This window comes from Mus caroli, unplaced genomic scaffold (assembly GCF_978045245.1).
Source record: "Mus caroli unplaced genomic scaffold, Mus_caroli_1 scaffold_4, whole genome shotgun sequence".
In the NCBI taxonomy this organism is placed as follows: domain Eukaryota; kingdom Metazoa; phylum Chordata; class Mammalia; order Rodentia; family Muridae; genus Mus; species Mus caroli.
The window spans coordinates 4,213,443-4,225,938 of NW_028227259.1; the positions used below are offsets into that span (position 1 = coordinate 4,213,443).

Consider the following 12,496-nt stretch of genomic DNA (forward strand, 5'->3'; position numbering starts at 1 on the left):
GAGAAAAATCTAGGCTAATATCTGCTTACTGGTTAGATGATTAAACCAAGTTTCAAGTTTACCCACAGTAAAGTTCCATGAATCAAGTAATCAGATTAACAAATCAACTAAAGAGCTAGTAGGGGTGGTAGGTAGTAGAGAGCACAGTTAAAACCCTGGGTCAAATCCTTATTGCTAACAAATGAAGAAACCCTACTGGATATGAGCTTTAACTCTGGAGAGAAAGCTAAAACAATCCAACTGTAAATGGGATGCTTGAAGCCATTGAGATACAATGAATGATTCTGGAGAAAACATAGACTATCAAAGAAATGATTTAATGTATAGAAGAGTTTTAAAAAACATTAGAAAGGCTACATAATGTTAACAAAAAAAATAATCAAAATCTTCTTCCTGGAAATAATTAAGAGCGTGTCATAGCACCTACAGAGAACATTTCATCCCATCCTTTGTACTTGAAGGCTCATTGTGCAGTGAACAGTAGCCTATTGTTCCAACAGTCTATGTACAAAGAACCCAACTACCAGAGGTAATAACGTTAGAATTTATTGTCAAATCTCAAAACACTGAGTTGAAGATAGTTGGTGATACTGAAAAGAATAAAACATGCAATCAGATCTTTTAATTTAAAGTAAACAAAGTATAAAAGAAGAGTATAAATGAAGAAACTGCTCAACGGCAGTCAAAAATACCTGTTTTTCAATAGTATCTATGAGTTCCAATAACATTTATGAGCTCTTTCAATATTTGTATGAAAAAAATGAAAATTTTAGAATAGCAAATAGCTAATACAGAAAACTATGCTGTAGGAACATCTTTGTTTGAAAGCATTGCTACTTAGATAAAGAAGCTGTGGTGCTATGACCTTACATAAACTATAAAATTAAAAATAAATTATTGTGAGCCAAATCCACATGGACAGTGGTGCTGATCATGCATATTGTCTGTTATATTAATGCTAAATAATTCCATGGTAGTTTAATATTGGCTTTCATACCAATGTCATTCATATATTGAGTGAGAAAGGAAGAGGAAAGGAGGGAAAATTATATGCTATTATAAAGATCAATGCAATCCTAAAACCCACCAGCCAATCCACACAGGTTTCCTTAGGTATGAACTTTAGACTATCTCCCTGTGGCAGACTATAGTCTGTGAGTATAGAATCTTGACAAAAATAATTTATCCTGCCTTGTTATTGCACTAACCAAAGCTCTTTGTACAAGACTTTACAATGAGTGTCTTACTATTTTTATCATTATCATCACTACAAGTAGTAGTATTTTTCAGAGGATAAAGATATCTAAAGACACACATTTTCCAATAGATTTACTACATTTCACCAAATTTTGAAAATTCATATATTTAACATTAAATAATAAACCTGTTTATCATTTTGTAGCAAGAAACACAAATAAATGATACTATTTAGCAATAACCATGAAAAGCATCTATGTTCTCTTCTCTATGTAAAGTAGTCTACTCTCTGGATTCAATTATATACTAATAATTAATTGTTTTTGAGATAAGAGATCACTGGTACCTTCTATTGTATGGCACTATTGCTGTATCATACCAAATGCCTTATAATCAGGTGAGGATGGAGGGATAATGGTATCCATGATGAATGATATTAAGTAAATTCATAAGATGATTTTCAAAAGGAAGTCTCTGTCAAACTATTATCAAAATATGCTCATCACAAATGAAGAAGAATCTCTCAGAGCAAAAATGCTAATTTTGTTCCCCTCCAATTGTGAGAACATCATTTTCAACATGCATATTTCATATTTAGTGTAGTTGAAAATATGTTTAATTGTAAGTTCTACCTTTGAACTTTGGAAAATGAGTCAAAATAGGCTCTTATATGATTAAAATATCTAGCTCATTGCATCATTTATAGTTAACTTTTTGCTCCATCTCCAGCATTTACTACTATATAGTAGTAGGTATTTTATTTTCAGTGTATTAATTTCATATCTTTAATAATCTGTTCTTCTGTAACAAAACCACAAAATACTATGATTTGTAGCTACAGTATCTCCATAATGCTCTCCTGTAAAAGGCTTGGTGATTGCTTGGCTGTGCAGAGAAGTGTGAGAAATCTAAAGAGGTTGATATCTAGAAGGTCTCCCAGTCATCAAAAGTGTATGCTTTATGATAATGAGACACATCACTGTCTCTTAGCTCTGGAATGAGGTATTAAGCTTTGGTGTACATGTGTTTCTGCCTGGATGTGTTGCTCCAAACCACTGATCTAGTTGACAATCTCATAGCAGCCTGACCCTTGTAAAAAAAAAAAAAAAAAAAAAAAACATATTTGACTTGATAATATCAAGTCTTCAAAAAATCTTAGAAGTTTAAGAACTTAAGGACTTTCCCAATCAGGAAACTCTTGACTTCCCACCCGTCTGCCTGTTGTGCAGCAAAACCCTAATATTTAAAGACATGGAAGACATACGGAAGTGATTTATGATATCAATAAAACTTGGCTTTAAAGCACTCTGAAGCCTCTCATTTACAGGTAAAGAAGAACATAGATACTAGATCATTCGAAATAGAACTACAGTTAAGAATAAGATATATTGAGAAGCCAATCATATGGATGGATGGATGGATAGATAGAAAGCAAGAGAGAAGGAAGAAAAGAACAAGAAAGAAAGAAAGAAAGAAAGAAAGAAAGAAAGAAAGAAAGAAAGAGAGAGAGAGAGAGAGAGAGAGAGAGAGAGAGAGGGAGGGAGGGAGAGAGGGAGGGAGGGAGGGAGGGAGGGAGGGAGGGAGGGAGGGAGGGAGGGAGGGAGGGAGGGAGGGAGGGAGGGAGGGAGGGAGGGAGGGAGGGAGGGAGGGAGGGAGGAAGGAAGGAAGGAAGGAAGGAAGGAAGGAAGGAAGGAAGGAAGGAAGGAAGGAAGGAAGAGGGAGGGAAGGGAAGGGAAGGGAAGGGAAGGGAAGGGAAGGGAAGGGAAGGGAAGGGAAGGGAAGGCAAGGGAAGGGAAGGGAAGGGAAGGGAAGGGAAGGGAAGGGAAGGGAAGGGAAGGGAAGGGAAGGGAAGGGAAGGGAAGGCAAGGGAAGGGAAGGGAAGGGAAGGCAAGGGAAGGGAAGGGAAGGGAAGGCAAGGGAAGGCAAGGGAAGGCAAGGGAAGGCAAGGGAAGGCAAGGGAAGGCAAGGGAAGGCAAGGGAAGGCAAGGGAGGGAAGGGAAGGCAAGGGAGGGAAGGGAAGGGAAGGGAAGGGAAGGGAAGGGAAGGGAAGGGAAGGGAAGGGAAGGGAAGGGAAGGGAAGGGAAGGGAAGGGAAGGGAAGGGAAGGGAAGGGAAGGGAAGGGAAGGGAAGGGAAGGCAAGGGAAGGGAAGGGAAGGCAAGGGAAGGCAAGGGAAGGCAAGGGAAGGCAAGGGAAGGCAAGGGAAGGCAAGGGAAGGCAAGGGAAGGCAAGGGAAGGCAAGGGAGGGAAGGGAAGGGAAGGGAGGGAAGGGAAGGGAAGGGAAGGGAAGGGAAGGGAAGGGAAGGGAAGGGAAGGGAAGGGAAGGGAAGGGAAGGGAAGGGAAGGGAAGGGAAGGGAAGGGAAGGGAAGGGAAGGGAAGGGAAGGGAAGGGAAGGGAAGGGAAGGGAAGGGAAGGGAAGGGAAGGGAAGGGAGAAAAAGAGTTTTTCCTCCAAGTCTGTTCACTGGATCATCTGAATGAGATTCATCAGATATATTTATACTGCTATATTCCCTGTCAGCTCCCATGTTCAAAACAGAATCAAGCTTTCCAGTGGTGGTGGTTGGGGGAAATCTGTTTGCTAAATATTTGCTCATCACTATGGCACAAATAAGAGACTACTAATGTAAAATCAAGTATATTTTCTAAAGGATATTAGTTGTTGAGAGGGATGTATGGAATTGGTACTGACTAAGCAAATATAAGTAATGACTGTAAATATTTTGAGGATCTCTATCCTAGTCACTTTCTCCTACTAGTGTTCTTACCCAGGTGAGAGTCGTTCTGTTGCTTCTTTGTCCCAGGATAGCAAGGTTTAGTTAGAACTTTAGGGATTAAGTACTTACAATTAATATAAGATAGATAAGAATAAGTAAATGTATCATTTTTAAATAATAATGTGTTGAACTTTAATATGGAAAACATACCCTCAGGGTTCATAAGGAAATATAGTCACTTTTGCCTTTTGACATTAAGTTGGTAGGGAGAAGCAGAGAAGAGGACCTGTGAGGAGTGGGAGTGGGAGGTGAGGGGTCGGAGTGATGATACTTAGTTTCCATGTATGAAAATTTCAATGAATAATTAAGAATTAAAATTAAATAGTAGCAAAATAATAACTCCATTGGCAGTATTAATTTACTATTAATTTAATGCAAATATTTGCAAATAACTAGTAAATGCTAACAAAATTTAGACAAAATTAATCTTAAGAAATTGACAGACTTGTGACTTTGTGTTAGGTTTAAATTTTTGACCAACCGATATTTTCAGTGAAGAATGGATTCAACATTAAATGGAATTCAAAAATTTGTGACATTCAGCACAAAATCTATTCTTTTGGGCTTGTTTCATAAAATACCCTTGAAAAAGTGACTCAAAATATAGAGTGGGAATTTAAACAGTAGACACCAAAAATTTACAGTGGACAAATATGATGTGGCACAGCCCACAAAACAAAATGTATAGTTCTTACATCAGTGTCAATAGGTCTGACTTCAATTTCAGCATGGGGTAACTTTGTGATACCTTCTTCCAAAGAAAGACTAAAAGATGAGCAGGAAATAGACCAGCTCTGGTTTTCAGGGCTAGAGCTCTGCAACGATCCTAAATAATCCTGGCACAGGAAGACAGGAGCTCTGAGAGCACCCCAAGGGTCTCTGAGAGCATCCCAAAGAGTCCTGGCACAGGAGCACGGGAATGTTAGAGCAAGTTTCTTTACAGAGGTGTCAGAAAGAGTACAGAGGAAAATTGAATCTTTATTTTTGAATTACAAATACATTAAATTGATAATTAAAAACTTGAAGTAAATTCACATAAAGTATTGAATAGATGTATTCAACACATCCTAATTTGCCATTACATTCATCTAGGTATTGTTCCTCCGACATGATGGTTTATGGAAGATGATTATAAAAATTTCTATTCAGAAACTTGTGACTGCTTTTCAACAACAGGTTTTCTGCATAAATCACATCCCTCTGATGTCTTTAGAGAGAAATCGATTATAATTTTCAAATTAGTTTATTTTATTCCTCTAAATACTTATATGAATATTTTAAAAACACATAACATCATTTTGAAAAGCCATTTCCCTGTATCTACATTTATCACAGGGAATCAAAGTAAAAGGCAAATAGAATAAGATACTGAATTTCCATAAGAATAAACTCTTTCTCTACTTTTGTTCCTTGCTTCTCCATAAAAGTTGTGCTATTGGTATTCTAGAAGTAGCTAACCATCACAGTAGACTTAATTACAACCACATAGCAGAAACTCTTTGTCCGTTAACTTGCATGGATGAATAATAATAACAATGGTTGTTTTAGAAAAATGCCATATATGATGGACTCCGCTAAATACTTTACAGAAGTGACATAGCTATTCATAACTGTTCTGACATAGACGTTGCATAACAACTGCGAAGACAGGGAATTTAAATATAGAGAGGTGGTGTGACCTGTCTATGACTGCAAGGATGAAAAAGCAGGAAAGCTCTTTGTCAGATAAAAAAGCCTTTATCACATGGACTGCTGAGCCCACCCTCTCATTCCATGTATTCTCTTTTGATAGGAGTACAAAATAATGGAATAGTTCATGGTTGTATATTTAAAATTTTTTAAAGGAAAATTTAAATTCAATAAGAAAATAAAAGATTCTGTTTAACTTTAAATCACTTTTTAAAAATAGTGTTTGCTAATACTTGCTGCTAGAAAAGCAAATGCAGAGAAATTGTAAAGGCTCTAACTTAATTAAAATTGAATGAAATTTGTCATTTTTCAACAGCTTACAATGACTTGTTCCAAATGAACACACACCTATTCAGTTTCAGCTACCTTTACTATTTTGATTTTCTTCATTTCAAAGTGTAGGAAGGTAATTTTTATAATTGCTCTTTTTTATGGGAGACTTTGGGAAGAAACTATTTTCAAATAATATCTGAATTGCTTTATTTTGTTCTCAAATATCCAAGGGAATACTACAGTAAGAACACCCTGACTTGTCAATTACCTCCACTGCTGGATTTTACTTTATTGTGTTTACATGGCTCATGATTTCCATATGTCACCTTTATAAAATCTTAAGTGAATATCTCTATTCACATGTTTCTTATCCTCACATTTATATTAATGTCACATCCTGAGACTGCATGTTACTCTATAGTACACAGTATGCTACTTCAGTCTAACAAAATGCTCCTGAGTTGTAAAATGCCTCAATTGGCCAGAACATATCTGACCAGATACTGCTGTTTACAGATGTTCTGTGGTTAATGCTTCTAGGACATAAAGATTTAATGCTTTGTTTTTGGAGAGGACTGAATTGAACCATAATTTGGAGGCTCAAAGATTGCTTTATTTAGAGACTGATTTGGATCATGCTTTGATTTGATTTAATTTTTGTATCATGCTAGAAACTTCTGAAAACATCCAATTAGTCAAGAAGTAAATGGTGAACATGTCTGCTTGCCTTTAAATTTAAAGATTAGGGAAATAATTGCATTTATTTAAGTTCCCTAGTCAGAATGCTACTGAACTGAATGATTTTTTAAATAAAATGTATCCTCCGGATTAGTGCACTGATCCAGAATCAATTACATAGAATGTCTACCAGAGACCTTGGGGAGAAAATACATTCTAGTCATGATCTCTCTGAGTTTGCAGTTTGGGGTTTAGTTCAGAGTGGTAATTCAGAATAAAATATCAGAATGGCTAAAAGAAGGTATTAAATAAACTTTAATGTGATTTTAAGATTACAGTTAGGGATGCATTGTCTCCGTTACCACTGCATGCCATCAGCATGCAAGAAGCAAGTTTATCACTAATATGGTTTGAATCACTGCCAAGGTTTAAAAAAATAATTCTGACCACAGTTGTTTTTAATATTCCTTAATTTTCTCTCCACTTTAATCTGATATGTATACAAAAGATATGAATCAAGAGCTTCATAACCCTGCCAATGTTATCAGAGTGTATAGAACACATCAAAGTCACTCATCTTGTCTCATGTGGTAAAAACATCAAACAAGCAAAAGGTCTATTTATGCTTGCTTTAATATACAAGAAGAAATAAATGGATTTCAAATTTAGATAGAAAGATAGAATATGTCTTTCATATTTCAAACATATTAAAAATCACATACAGTATAATAAAATGATAAAGAACTAATAAAAAGCCCTTCTGCTATTCTGTCAATCAGACCTGGCACTTGCTTATGTAAAGAGAAAAAATGAACAATATCTACACAGTGATGTTTTGTATTGGGAAAGTAGGTGCAAACTGACAGACATGTAACATTAATTAGGACTGGAAATTGCTATAAGAGCCAAAGAAATTGGCATGAAATTATAAGAATAAAAATAAACGTAAGAAGCTACTAGGCATACTAATTGAAAAAATAATTATTTTCTTTTTCACAGTAAAAACCTTGACTGGGAATATGTGGCATGTAGGAGTAAGTAAACAGATACATATAGTGAGAAAAAAGGTCCTTATACATACATCTAAGCAAGACTTAGGTGATATAAAAGATTAGTGAGTGTTGAGACAACTTAGTGGACTTCTATATGACTCCACAACACATATGAGAGTATGCGTTCCCACTTCTCATGTCATGGGCAGTTTAATTTCCTTGCTTATCACAAATCAGAGAAATTACCTCTGAGATTAACATCTGATGATGACATTTGAAAGTCAATAGAATTAAAAATGTATAGAGGCCATAGGAAGGATGCTCCTTCAAAAGCTTATTAAAATGCATATTAGATATATAGTTTAAATAAAGTTATACCACACAAGGGGACAATACTCACTCCCCACAAGAGCTGTGAACTAAAAGACTAGTGCTAGGCATTAGACATTTCCTTTGAGTTGTTGGTTGGGGATTCAGAAAGACTCCCTAACCAGTATAGGGTATTGCCATTAGTTTTCCCCGCCCCTGGGACTCTAACGCTGAGGACATCATATAGTTTGGACACAGTACTTGGAGAAATCATACTGGAATGGACCTGTGACCCTACTCCATGAAGGCTCGCTTCCATAATATTAGAAGAGGTTATGCAAGCTACCAAAGGAGAAGAGCAACCTCTTGTCTTAATAGCTGCAAAATCTGTGAACTATCCCAGTGACCATCTTGGCAAAAAAATACAGTGGTGGATTAGTGAAATTTTTAATTGTGTCTAACCAACAACTGTGTGGTTGGACATAGTTGTGCTCAAAGGAAAGAAACCGGGCCCATGGCTTGAATGGTCATGACCCTAGTGCACAGCCTCTCCTGTTGCCATTTTCCTAAACAAATAAATTTTATAACTGTGTCCTAAATACTTATAACCACAGGTAATTATATCTCTCATACCACATCAAAGAATCATCTTTAGCAGATCTTTAACAGAAGGAGGCCATTCTAGAAAGTACCAATTGGTCAGAAGTTTAAGAATATATGACTATGTGGCCCACAGTCCCATTAAGTGTATGCACAACACAATTTCTATTCCAGGGCTTAGGGAACATTTTGGAATAAGAGACAGAAAAATTGTAAGAACCAGAGAACCAGGATGTCTGCTGCCAGATATTCTGAGCTGGATAAGAAAGTGAGATTAGCATGAGACAGAGGGCAATCCAGTAAGCAATGTTTCTCCTTGGATTCTGCTACTAGATTTCCAATGCTATCCCAAAAGTCCTCCACCCACTCCCCCACCCAACTCCCCCACTCACCCACTCCCACTTCTTGGCCCTGGCGTTCCCCTGTACTGAGGCAGATAAAGTTTGCATGACCAATGGGCCTCTCTTTCCAGTGATGGCCGACTAGGCCATCTTTGATACATATGCAGCTAGAGATATGAGCTCTGGGGGGTACCAGGTAGTTCATATTGTTGTTCCACCTATAGTTAGTTCACTTTTATTGTGGACTTTAAATTTTTTTCCATTAAAGATGAGGAATTGACTTTTAAGAAAATCAACCAATCTACAGCATTTTCTGTGAAAGTAAACTATCTATTTCTATGTACTGACAATCTAGTAAATTCCCAGGTGTAGCTTCTTATATCCAAATTGGAGAAAACTATACTTTTGCATATTTCTCATAGGTACCCCAGCTAGTAATGAAGCATCTCTGTAGAGAGCTTGGAATTGCCCCAGGAGAGGCATAAAATAAACTCCAATTACAGCTCTATCATGATTTTTTTCTTTTCCTTAGCTAAACAGTTTACTCCTGGCAACATTTTCCATTTTGAAACCTTTTACAGCTGAAGTGCACTAACCATGATATTTATTTCAAGTGCTTGCTCATAAAGTGTCTAAAGCTACATAGTGTAGAAATCTCTATGGCATTAGGCACAGCCATTGTCTTCCCGGAATGTTTTGTCCTCTTTTAAGTGATTGCTGTTTAACAAGCAGCTAAGAACATATAAGCAAGAGCTCTAATGGGACAGGAGAAATGCAGCATATAATACTAGAAAATTAATTCACTGAATTCTTGAATGCAAGATGGAATCTCATAGCAATCTATAAAAACAATACAGACAATCAGACCACTCTCTCAGACTTGGCTTCATGTAAGAGCATCTCATGGTCCTTTTCTCTGTGACACTCCTTGGAAATGTCCCCTTTCTAGTCATGTGGGCTCCATATATGATACTTGATCACTGAGCTATTACATCCAGGATTCCCCAAAAGTATTGTCCATGTCTGAGGATCAAATCCTGGGCCTTGTTTGAAACTTCTTAGGTCTCTCTGCCGCAATCCTCAATCTTCAACACAAAACCTGTCTGTTGCAGCATTCCTACAGACTTCCAGCTCACTTTCACCAGGCTAGGTTCCCTGAATTTGTGCTTCACCGTCTTCAAATTCACCCAGCAAAATTGTTTCTGAGATAGAATCTGTTTCCTTGTTAGGGCAAGCAAGACACTGTGGAGTGTCTCTAACAACATGGAAATGAAGGCCAAATCCTGGGGCTTCAAATCAGTGTTCCTTACTTCTTTGAGGGGAGGGAGTTGAGAAAAAAAAGCTTCCTGAGGTCTCACTTTCATTAACTTGAAAATAAAACAAACTACTTTTCTCTCAGGATTTTTGAGAATGTAAGAGGATCTGTAGACAAAGTTAGCAGACAGTGTCTGTGAAGTAATTGATATAGTTACATATTTTGGCTTCTTTTAGCCATGAAAATATATCTATTTGTGCAAAACAGGAATGATAGAAGCTGTTGTTTGCTTACTGCTTTTAAGATTCTGAGTTGTAGGGGAAAAAAAGAATTTGCATGTTAACACATTGGTTCTATAAAACCATTTCATAAAAACAGATAAGAAAATAAATACTCATTATATAGATGTCAGATGTGAGGAACTGAGAAATTATATGTCACCAGTAAATGAGGCTTAAATTTAGGCAAATCCAGCCCTAACACTGTGTTTGAAGCCACTCCACTTGGCTGATGTCTCGGTCCAATTTTCTCATCAACCTTGGACTCAGATCGGTGGGATTCTAATTCTCTTGCTTCATATTTCATTTCTTTCAACCTCTCATTCATTTCCCAAGATTTTGTGATATCTATTTTCCAAAAAAATAAAAAATTCCACAATCTATCAGTTTTTTTGTCTTGAACGTCTGTAAGTGAAAGTTGCATAAGGAAGAGTATCAACACTCTCTACTTTTATGTGCATGTAGCTTGTGGGTGTTCTTCTTCTTCAGAACCTTTTAGTACCCTGAACACTAGAACTCCCTTATCCCTCCCACAAAGAACCAGTAGTGAGTTCATCTCTAGATCCCCTGTTAATAAGCAGACACTGTTATTACAGACTATTTACATACACAAAATCACCTTATCTATATAGTGTTTTACTACGTATTTTATAAGTGCCATTTATTTAGAAATTGCCTGTAATGCATTTATAAGATTACCCCATCATGTTTTGGTTGAAAGCCATTGAATATGCCCCTGAACCACTTTAACTATACTTGGACCACTCTTGAAGAAAATGAACAACCATGGAAGGTGAAAACATAAAGCTGATCTATAAGATACTTAGATTTGTCCATTTCTATTTAGTGCATTTGTGAGAGCTTACAATTTTCTAAGGAGACAATTTCCTTAAGAGCCATACATAAGTACAGCTCTTACTATCAAGCAATTCTCTGACATTTTCTGTAAATTCTCCAAGCTTTTCTTCCTCATCAGAAATTGCTCACTTCAGCTATTTGTATCTGCTAAGGACTTCCTTCACCTATTCTCGGTAATTACAAGTTTTAAACATGGGCAAGGCAAGCTGGCAAGAGTTCTGCCAGTTAATCAATGCATGTCCATGCTAAGCGCACTGAATCTGCTCTTATTTAATTTTTAATAGTTCCCATGAATTGCCCATGAAAGAGTAGATATTTTATCATTTGTTATTACTCTGTCCTCTAAAATAAAAAAAATGATGTATCACTAAATATCCTTTCTTGTTCTTAGATCGTGCCTACCATATTGATGATACTTTTTTCATTTTATTTTATTTTTTAAACAATTTTTATTAAATATTTTCTTCATTTACATTTCAAATGCTACCCCGAAAGTCCAGTATACCCTCCCCCTGCTCTGCTCCGGAACCCACCCACTCCCTCTTCCTGGCCCTGGCATTCCCCTGTACTGGGCATATAATCTTTGCAAGACCAAGGGTCTCTCCTCCCAATGATGGCCAACTAGGCCATCTTCTGCTACATATGCAGCTAGAGATATGAGCTCTGGGGATACTGGTTAGTTCATATTGTTGTTCCTACTATAGGGTTGCAGACCCCTTTAGCTCCTTGGGTACTTTCTCTAGCCTCCCCATTTGGAGTCCTGTGTTCCATCCAATAGATGACTGTGAGCATCCACTTCTGTATTTGTCAGGCACTGGCATAGCCTCACAAGAGACAGCTATATCAGGGTCATGTCAGCAAAATCTTGCTGGCATATGCAATAGTATCTGCATTTGGTGGCTGATTATGGTATGGATTCCCATGTGGTGTAGTCTCTGGATGGTCCTTCCTTCTGTCTCAGCTTCAAACTTTTTCTCTGTAACTCCTCCCATGGGTATTTTGTTCCCCATTCACCTCTCCTTGGCATATACCTAGAAGATGTTCCAACTGGTAATAAGGACACATGCTCCACTATGTTCATAGCAGCCTTATTTATAACAGCCAGAAGCTTGATGGTACTTTTCATCTTTTAAATTAAAATAGATTATATTTAGAAACTAAGTAAACACACAAAAATAAAAATTAAACTTTGTTCTCTAAAAAGTGTTAGACAAAGCCAATTTCCATTTCATATTCTTGCAAATAAAACACC

At 36.9% G+C, this 12,496-nt stretch overlaps 1 protein-coding gene across 1 annotated transcript in view; it reads right to left on the reverse strand.

The window, feature by feature from the left end:
- The window catches only part of Znf804b (zinc finger protein 804B), a 615,302-nt gene that overhangs the window by 211,310 nt on the left and 391,496 nt on the right, over positions 1–12,496 (reverse strand). The gene's annotated exons all lie outside the window — the stretch shown is intronic.